This window comes from Caretta caretta, chromosome 11 (genome assembly GCF_965140235.1).
Source record: "Caretta caretta isolate rCarCar2 chromosome 11, rCarCar1.hap1, whole genome shotgun sequence".
In the NCBI taxonomy this organism is placed as follows: domain Eukaryota; kingdom Metazoa; phylum Chordata; order Testudines; family Cheloniidae; genus Caretta; species Caretta caretta.
Genome location: NC_134216.1, coordinates 80870149 through 80879823, shown reverse-complemented (window position 1 = coordinate 80879823; position 9675 = coordinate 80870149).

The window sequence follows — 9675 nt, the reverse complement described above, 5'->3', positions numbered from 1 at the left end:
TTTCGTGACTCCTAGTTCTTGTGTTATGAGAAACAGTAAATAACACTTCCTTATTTCCTTTTTCCACACCAGTCATGATTTTATAGACCTCAATCATATCCTACCCTTAGGCATCGCTTTTCCAAGCTGAAAAGTCCCAGTCTTATTAATCTCTCCTCAAATGGAAGCTGTTCCATACCCCTAATGATTTTTGTTGCCCTTTTTTGGTACCTTTTCCAATTCCAATATATCTTTTTTGAGATGGGGTGACCTCATGTGCACGCAGTGTTCCAGGTGTGGGCGTACCCTGGATTTATGTAGAGGCAATGTGATATTTTTTGTCTTATTATCTGACTCTTTCGTAAAGATTCCCAACATTCTGTTCCCTTTTTTGACGGCTGCTGCACATGGAGTGGATGATTTCATAGAACTATCCACAGTAACTCCTATGTCTCCGTCTTGAGTGGTAACAGCTCGTTTAGACCCCACCATTTTATATGTATAGCTGGGATTATGTTTTCCAATGTGCATTACTTTGCATTTATCAACTTGGCTAGATTTGCTATACAACCATGAGAGTTGGGAACTCTGGAAGGTGGAGTCACCTCACATGCAGGGTAAAGCCTCAGGGCAGCTGTTTTCCCTCCAAAATCAGTTCCTCCAGTTTTAAAGTGGGGAGGGGAAAAATCTGAGGGGATTTTATATCACTATTTGATAAAGGAATCGAAAGATATCGCCTCGCTTTTCCTACCATTTACATGGGCAGTGGGGAGCCCTAGGGTGACGCAACTTCATCGGCTGGGAGGGGAGGATGGAGAAAGAAGGTTCTGGAAATTTCCAAGCCCCGTCTGTAGAACAGAACAGCTGCCACCTTCCTTCATATTACCATGTCTCAGCAGTGGAAGCGTTCATTGATCCTGTGTGCTGCCGGGAGCTGCAGGGACTCAGTCACACACAGAGCGGCCCCTTCTGGAAAGCGGACCTCTCGTCTCGCAGGATCTGAGGCAAAAGAAAAACCAGTCTGTCAGGGCCTAGCCAGTTGCCCCATAAGCAGCTGGAAGACACCATTCCCTCAAGTGTGGCTTTGATGCTCATTAAACATGGAGAAGGTTACGTTCATCTGCAGACATGTCAGTGTTAATGGATGCATGCGGGGAAGAATTTAATCTGAAAATGTGAGGAGGAAAGTTGATCACAGGTGTGCTGTCTCAAGGCAACAGATTCCTTCCAAAATAAGAAGGTGCTGTAGATAAAAATAGTGAGAAATGCCCCCAAATTTGAGGATATTTTTACATCAACATTCTATAAAAAGTTAATAAACAGGCAAAATATGAAGGCATTACATATCAATATTCAATAATTAGAAGGAACTGGCAAAATTTGAAGATATTTGATATCGGTGCTTAATAACTAAAGAGAAAAGAGTGGAAATTTGGGGAAATTTATATTGCTATTTGACCATAGATAAAGGGGCAAAATCTGAAAAGATTTTAGATCAACATTCAAGCATTTAATAAGGAAACAAGTATAATCTGAGAGTTTACATTGCTATCAGTTAATTAGAGAGAAAAGGGACAAAACTGAGGATACTAAATCAATGATAGATAATTAGAGAGAAAATGGAGCAACATTTTAGGGCATCTTGTGTCAGTATTTGACAATGCTCCATAATATGAAAGAAAAGCAGGAAGATTTGAGGGGATTTTATGTTGATATTCAATATTGGGAGATGTCAGGGTTCCTTCCCCACTCTGAACTCTAGGGTACAGATGTGGGGACCCGCATGAAAGACCCCCTTAGCTTATTCTTACCAGCTTAGGTTAACTTCCCCAAGGTACAAACTTTGCCTTGTCCTTGAACAGTATGCTGCCACCACCAAGCCTTTTAAACAAAGAACAAAGAAAGAGACCACTTGGAGACGTCTTCCCCCAAAATATCCCCCCAAGCCCTACACACACCCTTTCCTGGGGAGGCTTGAGAATAATATCCGAACTAATTGGTTACAAAATCATCAAAGACCCAAACCCCTGGATCTTGGAACAATGGGAAAATCAGTCAGGTTCTTAAAAGAAGGGTTTTATTAAAAAAAGAAAGGTAAAAATCATCTCTGTAAAATCAGGATGGAAAATACTTTACAGGGTATTCAGATTCAAAACACAGAGCATCCCCCTCTGGGCCAAACTTTAAAGTTACAGAAAACAGGAATAAACCTCCCTCTTAACACAGGGAAAATTCACATAAAACAAAAGAGAAACCAATCCGCCTTGCCCAGTTTACCTATACTGGTTGCAATATTGGAGACTTGGATTAGGATGGGTTGGAGAAGATGGATTTCTGTCTGGCCTCTCTCAGTCCCAAGAGAGAACAACCACATAAACAAAAAGCACAAACAAAAGCCTTTCCCCCGCCCAAGATTTGAAAGTATCTTGTCCCTTTATTGGTCCTTTGGGTCAGGTGCCAGCCAGGTTAGCTGAGCTTCTTAACCCTTCACAGGGAAGAGGATGTTGCCTCTGGCCAGGAGGGATTTTCCAGCACTGTATACAAACAGGTGGTTACCCTTCCCCATAAATTTATGACAGGAGAGAGAAGGGAAAATCCGAGGGAGTGTTAGATCAACATTCAGTACATAACTGGAAAATGTTTGTTCCCCCAGCCCTGCCATTAACATGGGCAGCAGTGAGCCCTGGGTGATGCTGTGTTAACAGGGGCTGGGGGCCGGAGGGAGGCGTGGAGCCAGGAGGTCCCATGGCAGTTGGGAGGGGGCAGAAGTGGGATGGGGCAGATGATTGGCATCGGTGATTGGGGGGCAGCTGGGCTGTAGGGAGTAGAAGTTGTGACTGGGCAAACTGGGGCTAAGCAATACATTAATGTTCAATAAATTGTATAAAATGGGGTAAAATCTGTAAAGAACTGTACATAAATATTTAATAATTCGTTGGGAATTTAATACCCATTTCACAGGACAGCTATCTTGTTAGTCATGGGCAGGCACTGTTCCCCCAACCAAGACAAGGCTTCTGGCTTTTATTTTTATTCAGTATATTCTGGGGTGGTGGCAACGGACTGTCTTCTGACCCTCACCTGGGATAGCGACTGAGGGCAACACCAGGGAGACGTCGCCGCAGAGAAAAAGAGGGCAGGGATGCAGCCCAAAATCCTTGGCTATTTTATGTGGGCATTTGAGAAATAGCAAGAAAATTGGGCAAAATCTAAGGGGAAATAAGAGGAAAATGTTCATTAATTGGAGAGAAAAGGGCAATGATCTGGCTGGATATCCATACTGGACAATTTGCGTGAAGTGGGGAAGAAATGGAGATAATTTTTAGTTGATAGTTGTGATAGACGTGGCAAAATCTGAGCAGATTTAATTTCAATCCAAGAGGGAAAATGGTGAAATGTGAAGGTGGAGACTAATATGCAGCAATTTAATGTTCAGGAGACTGTCCCCTTTTGGGCTTCTCTGGGGGTTCTAGCAGAGGCCTGACAGGGTCTTGGAGTTTCTCCCTCCTAAAAAGCACCTGTTCTGCTTGCTTTCTCCATCAGCAACAGATTCCCCCCAGATAAGGAGAAACTGCCCCAGTTCAAAGGGGAAAACAACTCTGAGGAGATTTCATGTCCATACTTGATAATCAGAGGGGAAAGGGCAAAGATTGGACAGAGCTGACATTAACAGTTAATTAAATAGAGAGAACAGATAAATGTGATGGGATTTTATATCCTTATTCAATAATGAGAAAACAAAAAGATTAACCTAGAACATAAGAACGGCCAGACTGGGTCAGACCGGTGGTCCATCTAGCCCAGTATCCTGTCTGCCGACAGCGGCCTGTGCCAGGTGCCCCAGAGGAAATGAACAGAACAGGTCAGTTTATCCAATGATCCATCCCCTGCCATCCAGTCCCAGCTTCTGGCAGTCAGAGGTTTAGGGACAGCCAGACATCTGACCATCTTGGCTAACAGGCTGGATGGACCTATCCTCCACAAACCCATCTAATTGTTTTTTGAACCTAAGTTACGCCTGAGGGCTAGAAACTCAGATCCCTCCCCCGGGGTGCATTCACAACCAGGGAGCAGATTCCCGGGGGACTGCCAGATCTGTGGGATCCTTTGTGCAGAGAGTCACTTTCCTGCCCAGTCCCAGCCCTGTCCCCATCACCCGGCTGCCGTGCAGGCAGAGCCCGGTGCAGGGGCTGGGTCCAGCCGCCGCAGAAAGTCCCCCCCAGCCGGTCACAGAGGGGGGTTAATGCCGGGCTCTCCCCGCTTTTCCCATCTCCCACTTCCTTCCTCCCAGCAGCACCACCAGCTGCTGTCAGCTGATTCAGCCCCTTCCCGTGTCCCCCAGTAGCCACCTGCCTGCAACAACACTTGCTGCTGGGACCTGGGACTTTCCCAGGCTGGCAGTACCGGGTTTACCATGGTGCCGGGCCCAGTGTCAGAAGGGGCCCCAGCCAGCCCGATCCCCCGCCTGGCTGAGCCGGCCAGGAAAGCTGCCCCAGCCCCTGCTCCGCCACGCCTTTTCCCACCCCTGCTCCACCCCTGCCCCGCCCCTACTCTGCCCCTTCCCCCCCAAGCCCCTTCCCCTGAGCTACATCCCAGGGGACTGCAGCAGGGGTCAGGCCCACCCTGCACTCACCGGGCAGCAGGAAGTGGAGCGACCTGGCGCCAACCTCCTCCGCTCTGCATGGGGGGCAGTTTCCCCCCTGCTCCCCAAGCCTGGGGAGGAGATGTAGTGGTGGGGAAGGGGCATGGGATGGGGAAGAGAAGGGGATGGGGGAAGGGGGGCCTAGCATGCAGATCCCCTTGGCAGAAGCTGGGGCTCCCTTGTTCAGCAGGCCGATCAAACCCTCACCCTGACAAACCCTACCTCCCCTGCATCTGTACCACCCTGATGAGTCCCCCAGACTCTCTCCCCACTGAGTCCCAAACACCTTCACCTGGATCCCCTGCAGAGTCCCATTGCGCCCGCACTTGGAAACACCCCCCCCCCCCATGAGCTTCTGTGTATCCAGATCTCCCACTGAGCCGCCCCCACCCAGACTGCCCCACAGAGAACTCTCTTACCCCCACCTGGATCCCCCCACACTAAGTCCCTCTGCTGAGCCTGCTCACCCACACCTGGTGCGCCGGGCATGGGGGGCAGGGCCCCAGGGTGTTTCTGGGGCAGGCCTGGCCCTTGCACTGTGTCACGGTCAGGTGCAGCTTCACTGCCAAGTCCCTTTCCCAGCGTGGGGTCGGGGGAGGCTGCAGGGTAAACTCCCACCTCCATGCAGCCAGTGACCTGTGCTCCTCACTGCCATGTTGGAGCCTCCACATTTATTTATTGACAGATAAAATTTGCAGAATTTTAAAATATTGTGCAGTTGTGGTGGGAGGCCAGCGGGGGAGGTCTCTGGGCGAGGGGGAGCTGGGCATAAGGGTGGGGCACTAGGCAGGGGGGGCGGTGTGGTGCAGGCCCACCTGTTATACCAATAAAATAAAAACCAGCAGGATCTTATTAAAGGGAAAAAGGCAAAATACCACATTTATTGTGAATACAGAAAGAATCATAGTAAGCAGTTAGTTATAGCTATAACATGCCATTCAATCTCATATTTATTCACACATTCATTCATACAAACACACACACACAGGTTCTGCAAGGTTGTTATCATAGTTACCAGCCTTAGAGTTGCTCATGCCAAGCCACTGGCCAGGTGGCCTGGACATGAGGAGGGAGCAGGGCCTTGTCAGATGCTCATCTGATGCTCCTGGAAGTTGGTTTGCAGAATCAGACCCCAAAGTTCTCACTTTCTAGAGTCTATTTTTATAGGAATTTCTTCCTATGCCAGTCTGGGGGAATTGCTTCATCATGCTGTTGCTGAATCAATCAGCAGACAGCACATTCCTGACCGCTCGGTGCTCCAAGATGTTATCTTGTTCTTTGGTTCTCCCATTCTTGAAGCTGTTGGGTGGATTCCAGTCTGCCCTCCGGGGGTCCTCTGGTTATTTCCACTTGACGCCTTCTTCAGCCCATGGACACTGGATTCTTAGGCTGGCACCTCCCTGATCATTCAGTTATTATCCACACCAAGCATCCATCCACATCCATCCTCTATCTCTATTTGAATCACAATTGTTAATACAACAAAAGGGCGGGGAGTCTCTGGGTGCTGTTTCTGTTGTTACAGAGTATTGCTTTGGGTCTCTCTCTCTGTGAATTGCTTTGAGAACAGACTCTGTCTTAGAATGTACTAACACAATTAGCAGCTTGCAAGTTTCACACATAGAGGGAGAGAAACAGTACCAAAAACCAAGAGACCTCTTAATTAGTAATACCCTGGAATTTAAACTACGGGGAATCAAACTCATTTGTGATTTTAATACAGAACTTCTTTAATAGGATCCAACACACCCTCAGGGGGAAGGGACATGCTGGCAGCTCAGGGCTGGGCAGGCCAGCGTGCGTCCGGCAGCTGCAGGTTTGTAAATGGTGCCTCCTGCTGGGCTGCGCGGAGCGGGGCTGTTCCCACCACACTGGGCCTCATTGCCCCCAGCCCGCCCCTCACTCTGGAGACTGACCGTCCCGCCCCCCTGCATCTTGCCCCGGGGGGGCCACAAACATGTTTGGCACTGGGCCCACAGAAAATTAATCCGGCCCTGCAGGCTGGGGCTCGCCTTTGGCTGGAAGAACCCAGGCATCCTGACTCCCAGTTCCCCCGCCCCGTCCTGCTCTCTCACCCCCCACTCTGGTGGGTGTACCCTGTCACAGCCAGTGATCTGCATTTCTTTTCACTTCCATCCAAGCCGAGGAGGGTTCCCCCCGCATCCAGAGTCGCATTCACCGAGCGTCCCAAACACCCTAGGAGGGGCTAGGGTGACCAGACAGCAAGTATGAAAAATCAGGACAGAGTGTGGAGGGTAATAGGTGCCCATATAAGAAAAAGCCCTGAATATTGGCACTGTCCCTATAAAATCGGGACATCTGGTCACCCTAGGAGGCCTGGACACCCTGGCACAAGCCTATGAGAAGCTCCTCTGTGGTCGTCCCCCCCCCCCCCACCCAACCCAAGGGACCCCATCCTGGCTGCGGAGGACCCATGGGGTAACTTACAAACTGCTTCCCTTCTGGCCCAATTAGTTACTTGTTGCAGTTACTGACAAGTAGATATTTTCCTTTGCTGCCCCCCGTCAAACTTTGCTGCCTCTGTCTTCTTTCCCATCCTCTAGGGCGGGGGCAGCAAATTGTGCTGGATGGGGCATTCCTGGACCATTTTGCTACCATTGTGAAATCACTATTTTGAATTTGGACACAAAAAAAGACGGGTTTTTGTGGGGGGGGGGCATTCTATAATGTGAAACCTCCAGACAATTGTATATAAAGCTCTGATGGAAGGCATTGCTATTTCTTTATTAGTCTCTTTTGATTGTAGATTAGGCCATACCATTTCTATAGCAAACAAACATTTAATGCACACAAAACTGTGAAAATAGTGCAAAGCATTGTAAACAGTATTTGAAATACTTACGAAGGCCTTGGAAACACAAGCTGTTAGGCAGAAAATTGACCATTGTTCCTTGTACAGACTTCCCCCCATTGTCTCTGTTACATATATCAGGGGTGCTGGAACAATTTGTGCAGTGGGGGTGCTGAGAGCCATTGAAGCAAACTGTTAACCCTGTCTATGATGGAAACCACTTCAAGCCAGGGGCTATGGCAGCTCCCCTAGTTCCAACACCTAGAACACATATTGAACAAGTTTTCAACACAGAATCTGTAGTTCGGTAGGAAACAAAACAGACACCCCCTTTTTTCACTATGAGGAAAAGACCTAAGGGCTAAATTCACCAAGGGACTTAAGAGTTGTGATGCTGAGTGTTGCAATGCCAAACTTTCAGATGCCTAGAAAGTCACAGGAACAGCGGTGTGACCCACAAAGCCTGAGTCAGGTGCCTAGGATCTCTGTACAATGAATGACGAGAGAGGGGAGCCTTAGAATGGGATCCACAAAAGCCAGCGAGCTCAGTGGGGAGAACCCCAAGCTAGCCAATGGGAGATGCTGATGACAGGGGTCTGTCCTAAGCCCCGTTTGCCTCTTGATACTGAGGGTGCACACTGTAAAGGGGGGGACACACATGACCACCCCACAGGTTGCCTCTGGGAGTAACGTCCAGCCCACCTCCCTGGGCCAGGGCAGCCAATCCTGCCAGCTCTTGGGGGGCTGGTCACAGGATCAGAGAGCACATGTCTCTGGGCTTCAGCAGGGGAGAGCCGGGATGCAGGCAAAGCCTCTATCTGTGGCTGAGCAGAGACCAGGGAACCAGCTCCCAGTGCGTTCGCCTGTGACACCCCTGCCCTGCGCCCAGCCGTGCTCTCCCCACCCCACCACTGTAACCTGTGGGAGTGAGGGGACTCTGTCCTTCTCCCACGGTGCCTGTCCCCAGCACATTTCCAGCTCCCTTGGCTGTTCTCCCTGGCAGCTGGGTCCAGGCCCGGGCAGGGCACGGGACTGCTGTGGGTGACTGCTCCGGGTCACCTCCTCTGGGCAACGCAGCAGGTGTCCGAGAGAGAGCCCAGCTGGGGAGGCAGCGGCGGCCCACCCCCTCTGCTCCCCGGCTACCTGGGATGGGGCCTTGCTTGGCCCCTGGGCACAGGTGGGGAGCAGAAGGGGCAGTCCCACAGCTGGGTTCTCACAGGCAGCCTTTGCGCTGCACAGAGCAGCCACCTTCCTTTAGCATAAGCATCTTCCGCATCAGAAGTGGCTCCATCCCATCCTTCCGCTTCCCCTGGGCCCATCTGCCAGCTAGGGAGAGGGGCCAAACGCGCAGCAGGAGAAGGACAGAGCCTCTCTCCCTACCTCCAACCCCCCGCCAGGCCAAGCAGGACCGAGATGGGCACTGGACCTCACATTGCCCCCACCCCACGCGTTGCCTATGCTAAGCCCCACCTGTCCGATACAGTTCAGCACCTAAGGGCCCATCTACTGTACACATTGTCGCTGATGCAAGTTACATCAGCATAAAGCCGCTGCAGTTAGCATGGGGCTCATGCATGTGCGTACTTGGCTGCTTGGGTCAGCGCTGCACCCACTCAGCTGTTACCAGATGTGCCCGTTGGTACTCTCCTTTATTCCAGCTACTTTTTTTGGGGGGGGGGGGCAGGGTTCTGTAATTCTATCGATGTACTGCTTGTGTTTTCATATGGAGCTCTACTTCTCCTTTCGGCAAGTCCCCCCCAATGGAGCGATCCTGCAGGAAACTAGGTTCCCCAGGGCTGGGTTCCTCCAGCCCCAGAACCAGATGAACACACACACACATTAACAGAGCAAGTCTGAGTGGACCGGGTCAATCAGCACTTTCAAGCCGACCCCTTATATGCCACAGGTACCACACAGGAATAGAGTAAGCCTGAGCAGGCGGGGTCAATCAGCACTTCCAGGCTGCCACCCTTGTATGCCCCTGGACTCAATAGTCTGGATCGAGCAGCACTTCCCAGTTGCCACCCTCGTATGTCCCAGGTTCAGCACGTCCCTATCCCCACTTTCACGTTACAATTGTTCTGGTCGTAACCCACTTGATGAGCAAACCCCACAGGATTTTTGGGCGCTACAGGGATCTTTAGCTTAGATAAGAGAAGCGTTGCTGCAGAGTAAATGAGGAAGCTAAAACCACGAAAGAGTAAAGTTCAAAGAGAGAGAGAGAGAGAGGGAAGCAACCAGC